General features: G+C 48.4%; 5 non-coding genes across 5 annotated transcripts; 3 read left to right on the forward strand and 2 right to left on the reverse strand.

The window, feature by feature from the left end:
- Positions 1 to 755: 755 nt before the first annotated feature.
- Positions 756 to 829, forward strand: TRNAT-AGU (transfer RNA threonine (anticodon AGU)). The gene has a single exon. It is a non-coding gene; the product is annotated as a tRNA-Thr (tRNA).
- Positions 830 to 5,134: 4,305 nt separating this feature from the next.
- On the forward strand, positions 5,135 to 5,207 carry TRNAV-AAC (transfer RNA valine (anticodon AAC)). The gene has a single exon. It is a non-coding gene; the product is annotated as a tRNA-Val (tRNA).
- Positions 5,208 to 9,076: 3,869 nt separating this feature from the next.
- On the forward strand, positions 9,077 to 9,149 carry TRNAR-ACG (transfer RNA arginine (anticodon ACG)). The gene has a single exon. It is a non-coding gene; the product is annotated as a tRNA-Arg (tRNA).
- Positions 9,150 to 10,255: 1,106 nt separating this feature from the next.
- On the reverse strand, positions 10,256 to 10,328 carry TRNAR-ACG (transfer RNA arginine (anticodon ACG)). The gene has a single exon. It is a non-coding gene; the product is annotated as a tRNA-Arg (tRNA).
- Positions 10,329 to 14,197: 3,869 nt separating this feature from the next.
- On the reverse strand, positions 14,198 to 14,270 carry TRNAV-AAC (transfer RNA valine (anticodon AAC)). The gene has a single exon. It is a non-coding gene; the product is annotated as a tRNA-Val (tRNA).
- Positions 14,271 to 16,056: the final 1,786 nt, after the last annotated feature.

The following is a 16,056-nucleotide window of genomic DNA, read 5'->3' on the forward strand; positions in this document are numbered from 1 at the left end:
TCGCGGCACCAGGACTGGATGCTACCTTTACCGGTCTTTGGGGCTCATCCTCTACTACCCCGTCTTCAGCTAAATTGGCCTTCTTCCTCGGGGCCTGGCTGTCCTCTGTGACTGCAGCCCCGAGGGAGCCTGACTCGGATCGCTGGAGCAGCGAGACCGCTCGCAAGACTGGCTTGTCTGGCGGCCGCCGCTCCCGCCCGTGTACTGTATATTTTATAAAACATTTCATGTGCTACAGCAAATTGTTTGCCACTCTTCGCGAATACCCGAAAATGGTCAGTTTCACGTGGGATACAAAGCAACAGCTTGGCCTCAAAGAGAAGAAAACCAACAGTGTTTGAGTGCCCGCATTTTGCCGATTGACTTACGCGTCGTTTCAGCTAAGCCTCACAGCGATCTTCCTTGCTTTGTCAATCGAACCGATCATTATCTCCCTATTACAGAAACTGAGAAGTATCGAAACTGAGAAATAGCTTCCATAGGAAGCCGCACAAACTCCTCGAAGTGAAAGGGCTTGGCTGCATATTTCAAGATCCAGCGGCTCAAGAAAGTTTCTTTTTTTTCCTCTCTCCCTTAGCACAGCGTATAACCAGCTGTGCACCTTTTAAGAGAGACGAAGAGAAAAGCTTCATGCAGATCCTGAGGATTAGTCCTGATACTCTTCTGCGGATCAAATATTCTTGAGAACTACGAAGGGCAGACTGAAAAGCAACATCACCTTCAAATGATGTGTGAGTCAGCAGCCCCTCGGCCTGGGCTCCGTGGCTTAGTTGGTCAAAGCGCCTGTCTAGTAAACAGGAGATCCTGGGTTCGAATCCCAGCGGGGCCTCTCAAGGCGACCTTTTGCAATTCACTGGACACAAATGCAGACAACTGGAGCTAGACCTCCCATCAAGCCCCACAAGTGCAAGGGACAGCTTCGCCCAAACTATCTTACGAAAAAACAAGCCAACAAAAATCTCTCCTGATTGCCTGTGACGGGAACACCAAAATATCTCCGCTGGGAACTCAAAACGTTTTTCTTCTAATATGATGAGATGAGTATTGGAATTGCCTAGCAGAATCAGGTTTGCTTCTCGGTCTTCGTTTCCTTTACCGTTTTATCAAGTCTCACTCACCACTTAGCTTTTAGGTCATCTCTGTCACTCCCTTAAGGTTTTGTTGTTGTTGTTTTCTGGTTTTTTTGGGTTTTTTTTTTGTTTGTTTTTTGCCTCCTGGAAACTTTGCCACAGCTGGGGCATTGTCAATATTTGGGTTTTTTGAATGGCTCCTTGAATGACCACTCTTCGCCCCGCCATCCCACCTCGTCCAATTTTGCACCAAATAGCTTTTTCGCCCACTGCATAGTGCTATGAACCATGCTTCTCAAAACTTCGTGGGCATGGGAATCACCTGGTGATCCACTAAAATGCAGATTTTATTTCACTCCGACTGTGACCAGGATTCTGCATTTCTACAAGCTCTCAGGTGATGTCTATACTGCTGTTACATGAACCGGGCTTTGAGTCATGTGAGCGAATCAAAGACGAGTTGACTACTTCCCATGCTGGGAACTCAAGACGTTTTTCTTCTAATACTATGAGGTGAGCATTGGAATCAAAGAACAGGTGAGTATTTCAGTATGGTAACAGGAAAATGCTTTCTCTCTACAAACTAATTCCCAAACAAGACCTGGAAATTCACAGATATGCCTTTAACTAAAGTGTCTTATCTCAAACTGAAATCCTGTTTCTCTACTGGAGAAACTCTAACTGGAATACTCTACTGGAATACTCTAAGGTTAATGCAGGCTCATTACCCCTAAATCCCATTAAATCTCACCTGGTCCATGACTTCCCATCACCAATGACTGCTCCTCATTTGAACCTTCATGGCCTCGCCTTACGGTTCTTTTGAGCAGCTCTTAGACTCTGACAGAAGTTTTCCTGGGTGCTCTCTCCTAATCAATCACCTTGTCTGTTGAAGCTGGGTTCTATCCACTTTAGCATTCCTTGCATTGCACCTTTCATCAACATTTGTGTATTGGCAGATGGGATGGAAAGGGTGAAAGATTGAAATGTAAAGAGTGGGGATGCTGGAAAGTTGAGCATTCAGAAAAGAATGTCATGAGTGTTCCCACCAAGTTTTAAACCAGGACTCTTCGGTGTGTGAGGCAAAGGTGGAAACCTCAACATGACGGGACTCACATGGAAAGGACTTCTCTTGCAAACTTATATCATAAGAGTCTTGGTCTTCATCAGCGCTTCTTACCTGGAATTGTACTCTGTTCTCTCTCATTGTAATGCTGCTTCATGTTGACCCTGCCTCTACAATTCCACGTTAACGTTGGTCCCAAGGTACTAGACCAGCCCAGAAATGTCCAACCCACAATCTGTGTTGTGCTTGTGAAGCCTCACCTCACACGCATGTAGAGCAACCTCACAGGTCTGGGCACTTATTAGAACTGACGTTAACATTATAATAACACCACAGAAACACTACCCTCTCCGATGCTGGAAGGGTTCCTTCCTCTGTCATCCCTGCACCTCCATAATTTTCTCAGGTAGCTGCACGCTGGGAACTAATGAATCATCCTAAAATCTGCCAGTCTTGCCCAGGCCCCTCACCCACTTCAAACTCATATGTCTTATCTCCACTTGTAGGTCACACAGGTCCTGATAACTCAGCACACCTCCAAACGGACTCCTTAACTTGCCTATGGAAGGGATTATTTTCCTGTTTTCCATCTCACTGAGGAATCTGGGCTCCAGATTGACTTGACTCAAAGTACCTCCTCACCCACCAAATCAGAAGTCAACTTCTGGTTTTGCCTCTGCTACCTGCAGAATTCCCTTCCTGGCTCTCTCGCCTCGGAGCTCTAATTTGAGCTCTTATTAGAGCGTCTTGCTCATTCCTTTGTCTGCATTCCTGGCCCCCTAAATTCCTTATTTGCGTATCAACCAAAGAGATCTTTAGCTCGAAATGGAAAACGTCATCTCCCTTCTTCAAACTTTCCCAACTCTCCCCCTCATATTGATGCGGGGTTGGTGAGCTGAGGAGTCGAAAGAAAGATTTCTTAGACTCTCAAGACCTGGCAGTAGTGCTCTTTTATTTAGAGATTAGTGTAGAATAGCATGGGGACAGGACCCATGGGCAGTCAGAGCTTCTGCTGCCGCCGCTTCTGCTGCCCCCGCTGGCATGGGGACAGGGCCCATGGGCAGGCAGAGCAGCTGCTGCTGCCCCCGCTGGCATGGGGACAGGACCCACGGGCGGTCAGAGCTCCTGCTGCTGCCCCCGCTGGCATGGGGACAGGACCCATGGGCAGGCAGAGCTGGTGCGTGGGGACAGGACCCACGGGCGGTCAGAGCTCCTGCTGCTGCCCCGAGTTGAGGGTTAGGGCTAATTTTATAAGGCATGGGTACGTGACTTATTTTTACTGGAGAAAAGAAAAGATGATGTAAAAAGTCATTAAATGATTTCAGTGCAGATGGGGTCTGGTTATTGTGCGGTCATATAACTTTAGATACGAATCTGGCCATATAGATCGGCATGTAGGTGAGGATGCCCTGGGCTTCTCTCCCTGGGGCGGTCCTAATTCATACCATAAAGAAAGTCCACTAGGTCGTATAGTTTGGCATGTAGGCCAGGTCACCTTGGGCTTCTCTAGCTGGGGCAGCCTTAATCCACATCAATATCACATTAAAGTGTCAAGTGGAAGACCCTCCCCTTTCTTCCTAGGCTGACCCTTATTCTCCCATTTTCTCTCGTTCCTCCCTACTCCCGGCCTCAAATCCGGAACTGTTTGGAGTTTGCCCCAAACACTAGCTTCTCGCTCCATGCTGCTCGGAATGCCAGGTTCCCCTCTCCTCTCCACCTCTCCTCACCAATATCTTTCTTTCCACCTGTTAAGTCTCACATCAGTTATCGCTTCTTCTGATAAGCCTTTCCTAATGATTAAGAATCGAGAAATTGCCCCTTTTCTATGCTTCTGTGAAAACACCCTGAGCATTTGTCTCCGTGTTTTCACTTGGCAAGTTTAAAACTAATGACCCCATTTTGCGCAATTTTATCATAACGATCGCTGCGTGTGCCCTTTGCTCCCCCAGGCCTTTCTAATTTTTCAGGACATCTGGTACCTGCCGGAGCCTGGGTCAGGATGGGGCACATTATGCGCCACTCATTAATTTCTTTAAAATAAACGTCTAATCAAATTGTTGACAAGTAATAAACAATATCATTGATGCTGCCGACTTGACGTCAGGAAAGAAAAAATCGAAAGTCTTGCTGATTGGGAAATGCTGCGTGTCTTCTCTCTTTCCTGCCACGTTAGGACCAATCCAAGTTTTAGTTGCCAACAGTGGAGTTTTCAAGTTTGCTCTTCGTCGGAGACGCAGACGCCTTGCTGTCCTGTCACGAAGTTCTCTCAAAGGATTTGAGGGACGAGCACCATGTGCCTGTCGAGCATCTTCTAGAGCCCCATGGGGAAGCCTGGGAAGGGAAAAACGGGCAGCGACGAACGCGGGTTTAAGCGAGGAGGACAGTAAAGAACAGGCAAGCACACCGTCGGTTACACAGGTTGACGCGGGTCACCGAGCACAGGCGTCCCAGAGCAGCCTGAGGACCGCTGCAGAACCGGGTGACTGACGACTCCTAAACCCATTCCGCACAAGGTCCAGTCACATGACTTCCCAAAGCCTACCCCTCTTGTCACCCCCTCCCGAGAGTAGACGGGGCACAGCCCACCTCACCCCTGCTCAGCAGTCCCCTGCAGATGAGCGTTGCCCTCGCGGAAGGTCGGATGGTCTCCGGCGCTCGGTGTCTTGGGTCCCGGCTCCTCAAGCTCAGGAAGAGAGATGGAAAGCAAAGCCACGGGAGAACGTCGGGTCATTCCGTGAAAGCGAATCCCCTAGGAGCCCGAGGTTACGGTGGCCGGCTTTCGGGCAGGAATTTGGCGTCTGGTTTGAACTGACGTTTGGTTGTGAGTCATGAAGTTCCTAGAACGTTGTTTTAACAAACGAACAGTGGGAGGGAAAGAAATGCAGCGTGACTGAAAATACACTAAAAGAAAAATCATTCCAAATTGTTGGATTTGGGGGCGCCCGGGAAAGGAGAATGCGGTTCCATCCTGCCCGGCGAAAGGCTGCCGGCCCCGGGCGTTTCCGTAGTGTAGTGGTTATCACGTTCGCCTAACACGCGAAAGGTCCCCGGTTCGAAACCGGGCGGAAACAGCACCTCCGCCGACCTTTTGTCACCCTGCTCAGGAAATAGAAAGAGCCGCATTTCTCCGAATGCCTGAGCCTTCCGACACCCTCTCCGGTTCCCACGCCGAAAACCAAGACTTGACCTTATCCGGACTCCTCCTGCATCTTCACTCCCGCCGGGTCAGCCGCGCGACGTTGGCGCAGTGCCTTCCGCCAAGAACTTGGAAGAAGAAGGACTCCTCCCCAAAATCCACCGAATTATTTTTAAGAATTAGATCCTTTCCTCGCACTTTCTGTACTCTAAGAGCTCTTTACGTCATCTGGATCCGAGACCTTTACGATACGTGCGTGTATCACGCCGATCTTCCAGTCTGTGGCTAGTGTTTCCTCGCTCTTAAGGGAGTCTTTTGACGAAAAAGGTGTTTGGTTTACCTGAGGCCCAGAGGATCAACCTTTCTTTCATCCTTGGTGCTTATGTCCTGTTTAGGAAACATTGTCTGTCTCAGAGGCCTGAAGTCTTCTTCTAAGTTTTCTTCAACGGGCTTTGTTCTATGGGACATTGATTTGAACAGGCGCTTCGCGAAAGACAACCAGATGGCCAGGAAGCCCGTGAGGGATGCCATACCTCAGTTACAAAGAAACAAATAAACACGCGCAGGGAATCAAACAAAATGGCAAAACAAACACACATGAAAAACAAAGGGTGATGCCACCAGATGCCATCCACCTCCGCCAAACATTTTCTTTCTTTTTTTTTTTTCCCCTAGCCAGAACTATTTCCAAAAACCCTCCGTACATGATGTGCGTGTGGAGGAGGTGCAGTGGAGTGGAGTAGAGGGTGGAGGAAACCAGTAAGAAGAGTTTCCTGCCCGCAGGAACTAGGCGGAGATGCCCGCCTGGCAGAGGCGGTTGCTTAACCTCACTCTCCGTTCCTTTTCTTCCTGTTCCGGGATCCGCGTCCGCACCCTCTCCAACACCTCCGGGGACTCGGTCCGTGGTCGGTCCTCACCTGCATCTCTCCTCTCAGGTGTTTCCACAGCGCGCTCAGGGCCGAGCCGCACCTTTCCGGGAGACCCAGGCGGCGCGCGGGGAGCTGGAGTCCGCCCGGCATCTCCGGACCGAGGCTTCCCCGGGTGAGGGGGGCCACTCGCTGCCAGAAGTTGTCAGGTGGGCGCCGAGAGCCGCCGCTTCGGTGGGCTCCACGGACAGCGCCATTTAGGCACAGAACGGTCCCGGCTGGGATGGAATGGGGTTAGGGCGAGTTTACGTACTTGGGTGTGTGCTTAGAAATAAGTCTGTGGGACAGACGGACACGGATTCGGGCCCTGGGTCCCTCGCAGGCAGGGTCCCTAGACCGGCGGCTGCTCCTCTCCGACACTTCCAGGGACTCAGCCTCCAGTTCAGCTCCAGACGCTCCGCCGGGGTAGCAACCGGGGAGCCCGACTGTTCCTGGAGCAGGACCGTGCCCAGCGCCCGGCGCGCTCTGCATCTGCTGGGCTGTGGGTGGGATTTCTCGGAAGTGAAAAAGCAGAGGAGGGAACGGCTTAATGGTACCTTGAGTTGGTGGTCTGTGTGTGTTTTAGTCACATATCTAAAAAGCAAGCAAAGAAAACGAAATACGGAATACAGGATTTCCGCTTGACTCAGTACAAGGCTACCAGGTTCAGGGAAGTTACACTCCAAGATCTTAAGTGCTAGTGCACCTGCATTTGCCCGGCGGCAGAGAATGGGAATTCCAGCTGGGGGAGCTGAATTTGCTGGGTTCTCAAGCGAGACCATCGCTTCTGTCCCTAGAGGACCAAAGGGAGTCAGAAGATCCGAAATCCCGTGAGTTTCTCCAAATCAGTTGTGGGAAACTTAGCTGATTTTTACTTAGATTAGGTCAGACCGGATCTCAAATTTTGTGTACTTTGACAGGACAAAGGGATAAAGGCAGAAACTGGCATCTCTAAAAGAATTGACTACCACCTACACATGTCATAGCTATTTCGTTATGTAACCCTTCAGATAATGAAATCCTGAAATCCTCTCCATGGCCGCGCCTCTGTCTTCAGCCCCGTTTAATAGCTCACTGCCCCTTTCTCTTCAACCACACTGCTCAATTTTCAATCAGTCCCTCTTACTGTGCGCATATTATTTGTTCTACTTGAAATACTCTTCTACACCTGGTTAATATCTCCTCAACCTTTAAACCTGAGCTCAATCATTGCTCCTTCAGAAAAAACTTCCCCAAGACTTTCCAAGTAAATCTTCGTATTTGTCTTAACTCTGTATCCCCCGGTTCCTTTTATTGCGAAGTTTGTGCTAATTTGCGTGATAATTTGATTGGCGTCTGTCTCTCTCACTCGAATAGTATTTCCAAAGGGGTAGGTGCCGTTCATCAACGAAACGCCGTCCGCCGCAGTGTTGCACACAACAAACGTCAACAGAACAAATACGTGAATGCTGACCACGGTCCTGCAAGGTGAATGCCACCCCAGTTTTGAGAGGAAGAACCGAGGTTCCCAGTGAGGAGTTAATTGTCTAAGTGGCAGAGCTGGGACTCATGACCTGCAGACGCTGTGGAAGTGAGTAATGCGGAAGAGAAAGAGGAATTGAATTCTTCCATCTAAGGGGATGGATATTAACGATGGCATTCATGGCCAGCTTCATGAAAGAAAAATGCACAGATTGGAGTCTTTGAATGTGGCTTCAGAATCATCATAGTGAGACCTACACTATTCAACTCAGAAAGCTAAATGCTCTGTGGGAAGGTGTTCGATAGACAATAGAACCTTTCCACTTGCTAGCAGTCCTCTCCCCCCTCCAACCTCTGTCAACCGGCTCCCTCTCACGACATAGTCCCAACGGTATAAAGAATTCTAGACAGGAAGTGCAGACATCTGGATGTCAAGACAGAAGTTAGAAACAATGATGAAAGAAGTGCCTCAGCGAGAAGGCTGCTTCCTAGAAATGAGGACTCACACGCACAAAGAGGTCAGCTAATTTGCTAAGGCCATTCAGGCAAAAGATGGCAAAATCAGGATAAGAAACCTCTGCCTTCTGGCTTCCAACTTTGCGCTGTTAAGAACATTACTCTACCACCTCTCTCTTCCTTGACATCCAAGATCCTTCTCTTCAATCAGCTTCACATTTCGAGGTGTCTATTTTGCCTACTTTGAAAACTAAAATAAATAAATAAGCAACCAAATTGTCTAAAGACGTCTGTTTTAAATGTATTTGGTTAATAAATCGGTTCCTAGATTCCAGCATTCTATGTCAAATGTGATTTCTAGAATGTGAGTGCCTTTGTTGAATTCTTGCCTCTTTTTGCCTAGTTCACTGTGTGTTTTTGTATGCTTTTATCTGCTGCGTGATTTATCACACAATTTTGCCATGACTCTCCCTCTTGGTGAGTTATTACCCTTTTAACAGTCAGAGGAAAAGGTGTGATTCTTACAGCCCAATGCATTTCCAAAGCAAATAAATGTATTTTCTTTCATGGTATTTAACTGAAAATAATACAGAGTATTCATTACTAGTCCCTGCACGCATCATCGGGGCCCAAGATAAGTGCACAAGAAAATATCATGAAAGTGGAAGCGTGGCGGGTAAACAGACTGCGAAAATTAGTGAAGAGCTCACAAGTACACGGATAAAAAGACACACATACACAGACAGAAACTTGCTTTAAAGGAATGACATTCCTTCTATCATATACGTAACGCTCTAAAGATTAAATTTATTTCTTAAGTGTAGAAATTTAAAGCAAAAGCGTACTGTGTAAACTAATTAGAAAGTTCAGGACTCTATTAGAGTTAGCAGTTTTGTGCTGCTCATCTCTATCCTCACACCTGAACCAACGACTTCTAAAGCCCCCTTTTTAAAAGTTATGTTTGAGAAACCCTGGCCGCCACGGGCCAGTGGCGCAATGGATAACGCGTCTGACTACGGATCAGAAGATTCTAGGTTCGACTCCTGGCTGGCTCGTTCTCTTTATGCGAATCTTGTTTAAATCGAAACTGAAATCAATTCTTAAAAACCTTTTCGGATTCCCATTACTTTGAAACGCCGCAGCCACCCCGCAACGCAACCTTGGCTGTTGCTTAATTAACTCCGAGGGGGTCTTTAGAGTCAGCAAAGGAACACTCACAACCTAAGCCTTTGTTTTTTAAATCTCATAACCGCTAACGATGGGGAGACGATCACATACAGAGACCTACAGACAGCTTTACGTCGGAGAGGCTTTAAAGGAAAAAAGAAAAGAAAAAAGTAAAAAAGCAAACAATGTGGGTCTACCAGCGTCGTCCTCACCATTTTTCTCGTTGGGCAAAGGCCCCGCCGCTCCCATTAGAAAGAAAAGAGACATCGCCCCAGGTAATGTTAAATCAAGAAAGCCTGCGGATGTGGGGACCAGAGATCAGCGCCGCTCGGCTCTGCGCGTCCCGCGCCTGCGTCCCGACGCCCCCGCACCGGGTTCAGCCCGGCCCTCGCCTCCCAGCGCCGTGACCTCCGGGAAGGGCGCTGCAGACGCGCCGCGTCGGCAAAGGATGTGAGAAGCCGTCCTGCAGGACTTCAGAGCTCCTTAAATTCACGCTTTTCACCCTGCGGAAGCTTCTTGAGGTTCGCGAATGTGCGCTCCAAGGAGCGCTAACAGTTAAACGAATACACACGACCATCCCTGAAATCACCTTTGGTTCACTCCTTTGATCTTCATGCCATCGCTGAATCCGGAGTTTGAAAGAGTGTCTAAAATGGGGTAAGGCTCAGCAATAGAATGGGATTATATTTTTATACATTTCACACATTTTTAAAACAATCAAAGTATGACAATTTTAAAGTTTTTATTGTGAGAATTTCAAACATGTGAAAAAGAAACAGAACAATATAATAAACCAGCATGTATCCATCGAAAAGGTGATGGAAGGAACACTTATGATGTTCTTTGCTGACTCTAAAGACCCCCTCGGAGTTAATTAAGCAACAGCCAAGGTTGCGTTGCGGGGTGGCTGCGGCGTTTCAAAGTAATGGGAATCCGAAAAGGCTTTTAAGAATTGATTTCAGTTTCGATTTAAACAAGATTCGCATAAAGAGAACGAGCCAGCCAGGAGTCGAACCTAGAATCTTCTGATCCGTAGTCAGACGCGTTATCCATTGCGCCACTGGCCCGTGGCGGCCAGGGTTTCTCAAACATAACTTTTAAAAAGGGGGCTTTAGAAGTCGTTGGTTCAGGTGTGAGGATAGAGATGAGCAGCACAAAACTGCTAACTCTAATAGAGTCCTGAACTTTCTAATTAGTTTACACAGTACGCTTTTGCTTTAAATTTCTACACTTAAGAAATAAATTTAATCTTTAGAGCGTTACGTATATGATAGAAGGAATGTCATTCCTTTAAAGCAAGTTTCTGTCTGTGTATGTGTGTCTTTTTATCCGTGTACTTGTGAGCTCTTCACTAATTTTCGCAGTCTGTTTACCCGCCACGCTTCCACTTTCATGATATTTTCTTGTGCACTTATCTTGGGCCCCGATGATGCGTGCAGGGACTAGTAATGAATACTCTGTATTATTTTCAGTTAAATACCATGAAAGAAAATACATTTATTTGCTTTGGAAATGCATTGGGCTGTAAGAATCACACCTTTTCCTCTGACTGTTAAAAGGGTAATAACTCACCAAGAGGGAGAGTCATGGCAAAATTGTGTGATAAATCACGCAGCAGATAAAAGCATACAAAAACACACAGTGAACTAGGCAAAAAGAGGCAAGAATTCAACAAAGGCACTCACATTCTAGAAATCACATTTGACATAGAATGCTGGAATCTAGGAACCGATTTATTAACCAAATACATTTAAAACAGACGTCTTTAGACAATTTGGTTGCTTATTTATTTATTTTAGTTTTCAAAGTAGGCAAAATAGACACCTCGAAATGTGAAGCTGATTGAAGAGAAGGATCTTGGATGTCAAGGAAGAGAGAGGTGGTAGAGTAATGTTCTTAACAGCGCAAAGTTGGAAGCCAGAAGGCAGAGGTTTCTTATCCTGATTTTGCCATCTTTTGCCTGAATGGCCTTAGCAAATTAGCTGACCTCTTTGTGCGTGTGAGTCCTCATTTCTAGGAAGCAGCCTTCTCGCTGAGGCACTTCTTTCATCATTGTTTCTAACTTCTGTCTTGACATCCAGATGTCTGCACTTCCTGTCTAGAATTCTTTATACCGTTGGGACTATGTCGTGAGAGGGAGCCGGTTGACAGAGGTTGGAGGGGGGAGAGGACTGCTAGCAAGTGGAAAGGTTCTATTGTCTATCGAACACCTTCCCACAGAGCATTTAGCTTTCTGAGTTGAATAGTGTAGGTCTCACTATGATGATTCTGAAGCCACATTCAAAGACTCCAATCTGTGCATTTTTCTTTCATGAAGCTGGCCATGAATGCCATCGTTAATATCCATCCCCTTAGATGGAAGAATTCAATTCCTCTTTCTCTTCCGCATTACTCACTTCCACAGCGTCTGCAGGTCATGAGTCCCAGCTCTGCCACTTAGACAATTAACTCCTCACTGGGAACCTCGGTTCTTCCTCTCAAAACTGGGGTGGCATTCACCTTGCAGGACCGTGGTCAGCATTCACGTATTTGTTCTGTTGACGTTTGTTGTGTGCAACACTGCGGCGGACGGCGTTTCGTTGATGAACGGCACCTACCCCTTTGGAAATACTATTCGAGTGAGAGAGACAGACGCCAATCAAATTATCACGCAAATTAGCACAAACTTCGCAATAAAAGGAACCGGGGGATACAGAGTTAAGACAAATACGAAGATTTACTTGGAAAGTCTTGGGGAAGTTTTTTCTGAAGGAGCAATGATTGAGCTCAGGTTTAAAGGTTGAGGAGATATTAACCAGGTGTAGAAGAGTATTTCAAGTAGAACAAATAATATGCGCACAGTAAGAGGGACTGATTGAAAATTGAGCAGTGTGGTTGAAGAGAAAGGGGCAGTGAGCTATTAAACGGGGCTGAAGACAGAGGCGCGGCCATGGAGAGGATTTCAGGATTTCATTATCTGAAGGGTTACATAACGAAATAGCTATGACATGTGTAGGTGGTAGTCAATTCTTTTAGAGATGCCAGTTTCTGCCTTTATCCCTTTGTCCTGTCAAAGTACACAAAATTTGAGATCCGGTCTGACCTAATCTAAGTAAAAATCAGCTAAGTTTCCCACAACTGATTTGGAGAAACTCACGGGATTTCGGATCTTCTGACTCCCTTTGGTCCTCTAGGGACAGAAGCGATGGTCTCGCTTGAGAACCCAGCAAATTCAGCTCCCCCAGCTGGAATTCCCATTCTCTGCCGCCGGGCAAATGCAGGTGCACTAGCACTTAAGATCTTGGAGTGTAACTTCCCTGAACCTGGTAGCCTTGTACTGAGTCAAGCGGAAATCCTGTATTCCGTATTTCGTTTTCTTTGCTTGCTTTTTAGATATGTGACTAAAACACACACAGACCACCAACTCAAGGTACCATTAAGCCGTTCCCTCCTCTGCTTTTTCACTTCCGAGAAATCCCACCCACAGCCCAGCAGATGCAGAGCGCGCCGGGCGCTGGGCACGGTCCTGCTCCAGGAACAGTCGGGCTCCCCGGTTGCTACCCCGGCGGAGCGTCTGGAGCTGAACTGGAGGCTGAGTCCCTGGAAGTGTCGGAGAGGAGCAGCCGCCGGTCTAGGGACCCTGCCTGCGAGGGACCCAGGGCCCGAATCCGTGTCCGTCTGTCCCACAGACTTATTTCTAAGCACACACCCAAGTACGTAAACTCGCCCTAACCCCATTCCATCCCAGCCGGGACCGTTCTGTGCCTAAATGGCGCTGTCCGTGGAGCCCACCGAAGCGGCGGCTCTCGGCGCCCACCTGACAACTTCTGGCAGCGAGTGGCCCCCCTCACCCGGGGAAGCCTCGGTCCGGAGATGCCGGGCGGACTCCAGCTCCCCGCGCGCCGCCTGGGTCTCCCGGAAAGGTGCGGCTCGGCCCTGAGCGCGCTGTGGAAACACCTGAGAGGAGAGATGCAGGTGAGGACCGACCACGGACCGAGTCCCCGGAGGTGTTGGAGAGGGTGCGGACGCGGATCCCGGAACAGGAAGAAAAGGAACGGAGAGTGAGGTTAAGCAACCGCCTCTGCCAGGCGGGCATCTCCGCCTAGTTCCTGCGGGCAGGAAACTCTTCTTACTGGTTTCCTCCACCCTCTACTCCACTCCACTGCACCTCCTCCACACGCACATCATGTACGGAGGGTTTTTGGAAATAGTTCTGGCTAGGGGAAAAAAAAAAAAGAAAGAAAATGTTTGGCGGAGGTGGATGGCATCTGGTGGCATCACCCTTTGTTTTTCATGTGTGTTTGTTTTGCCATTTTGTTTGATTCCCTGCGCGTGTTTATTTGTTTCTTTGTAACTGAGGTATGGCATCCCTCACGGGCTTCCTGGCCATCTGGTTGTCTTTCGCGAAGCGCCTGTTCAAATCAATGTCCCATAGAACAAAGCCCGTTGAAGAAAACTTAGAAGAAGACTTCAGGCCTCTGAGACAGACAATGTTTCCTAAACAGGACATAAGCACCAAGGATGAAAGAAAGGTTGATCCTCTGGGCCTCAGGTAAACCAAACACCTTTTTCGTCAAAAGACTCCCTTAAGAGCGAGGAAACACTAGCCACAGACTGGAAGATCGGCGTGATACACGCACGTATCGTAAAGGTCTCGGATCCAGATGACGTAAAGAGCTCTTAGAGTACAGAAAGTGCGAGGAAAGGATCTAATTCTTAAAAATAATTCGGTGGATTTTGGGGAGGAGTCCTTCTTCTTCCAAGTTCTTGGCGGAAGGCACTGCGCCAACGTCGCGCGGCTGACCCGGCGGGAGTGAAGATGCAGGAGGAGTCCGGATAAGGTCAAGTCTTGGTTTTCGGCGTGGGAACCGGAGAGGGTGTCGGAAGGCTCAGGCATTCGGAGAAATGCGGCTCTTTCTATTTCCTGAGCAGGGTGACAAAAGGTCGGCGGAGGTGCTGTTTCCGCCCGGTTTCGAACCGGGGACCTTTCGCGTGTTAGGCGAACGTGATAACCACTACACTACGGAAACGCCCGGGGCCGGCAGCCTTTCGCCGGGCAGGATGGAACCGCATTCTCCTTTCCCGGGCGCCCCCAAATCCAACAATTTGGAATGATTTTTCTTTTAGTGTATTTTCAGTCACGCTGCATTTCTTTCCCTCCCACTGTTCGTTTGTTAAAACAACGTTCTAGGAACTTCATGACTCACAACCAAACGTCAGTTCAAACCAGACGCCAAATTCCTGCCCGAAAGCCGGCCACCGTAACCTCGGGCTCCTAGGGGATTCGCTTTCACGGAATGACCCGACGTTCTCCCGTGGCTTTGCTTTCCATCTCTCTTCCTGAGCTTGAGGAGCCGGGACCCAAGACACCGAGCGCCGGAGACCATCCGACCTTCCGCGAGGGCAACGCTCATCTGCAGGGGACTGCTGAGCAGGGGTGAGGTGGGCTGTGCCCCGTCTACTCTCGGGAGGGGGTGACAAGAGGGGTAGGCTTTGGGAAGTCATGTGACTGGACCTTGTGCGGAATGGGTTTAGGAGTCGTCAGTCACCCGGTTCTGCAGCGGTCCTCAGGCTGCTCTGGGACGCCTGTGCTCGGTGACCCGCGTCAACCTGTGTAACCGACGGTGTGCTTGCCTGTTCTTTACTGTCCTCCTCGCTTAAACCCGCGTTCGTCGCTGCCCGTTTTTCCCTTCCCAGGCTTCCCCATGGGGCTCTAGAAGATGCTCGACAGGCACATGGTGCTCGTCCCTCAAATCCTTTGAGAGAACTTCGTGACAGGACAGCAAGGCGTCTGCGTCTCCGACGAAGAGCAAACTTGAAAACTCCACTGTTGGCAACTAAAACTTGGATTGGTCCTAACGTGGCAGGAAAGAGAGAAGACACGCAGCATTTCCCAATCAGCAAGACTTTCGATTTTTTCTTTCCTGACGTCAAGTCGGCAGCATCAATGATATTGTTTATTACTTGTCAACAATTTGATTAGACGTTTATTTTAAAGAAATTAATGAGTGGCGCATAATGTGCCCCATCCTGACCCAGGCTCCGGCAGGTACCAGATGTCCTGAAAAATTAGAAAGGCCTGGGGGAGCAAAGGGCACACGCAGCGATCGTTATGATAAAATTGCGCAAAATGGGGTCATTAGTTTTAAACTTGCCAAGTGAAAACACGGAGACAAATGCTCAGGGTGTTTTCACAGAAGCATAGAAAAGGGGCAATTTCTCGATTCTTAATCATTAGGAAAGGCTTATCAGAAGAAGCGATAACTGATGTGAGACTTAACAGGTGGAAAGAAAGATATTGGTGAGGAGAGGTGGAGAGGAGAGGGGAACCTGGCATTCCGAGCAGCATGGAGCGAGAAGCTAGTGTTTGGGGCAAACTCCAAACAGTTCCGGATTTGAGGCCGGGAGTAGGGAGGAACGAGAGAAAATGGGAGAATAAGGGTCAGCCTAGGAAGAAAGGGGAGGGTCTTCCACTTGACACTTTAATGTGATATTGATGTGGATTAAGGCTGCCCCAGCTAGAGAAGCCCAAGGTGACCTGGCCTACATGCCAAACTATACGACCTAGTGGACTTTCTTTATGGTATGAATTAGGACCGCCCCAGGGAGAGAAGCCCAGGGCATCCTCACCTACATGCCGATCTATATGGCCAGATTCGTATCTAAAGTTATATGACCGCACAATAACCAGACCCCATCTGCACTGAAATCATTTAATGACTTTTTACATCATCTTTTCTTTTCTCCAGTAAAAATAAGTCACGTACCCATGCCTTATAAAATTAGCCCTAACCCTCAACTCGGGGCAGCAGCAGG

The sequence above is a fragment of the Equus asinus genome, chromosome 8 (genome assembly GCF_041296235.1).
Source record: "Equus asinus isolate D_3611 breed Donkey chromosome 8, EquAss-T2T_v2, whole genome shotgun sequence".
Taxonomy (NCBI): Eukaryota; Metazoa; Chordata; class Mammalia; order Perissodactyla; family Equidae; genus Equus; species Equus asinus.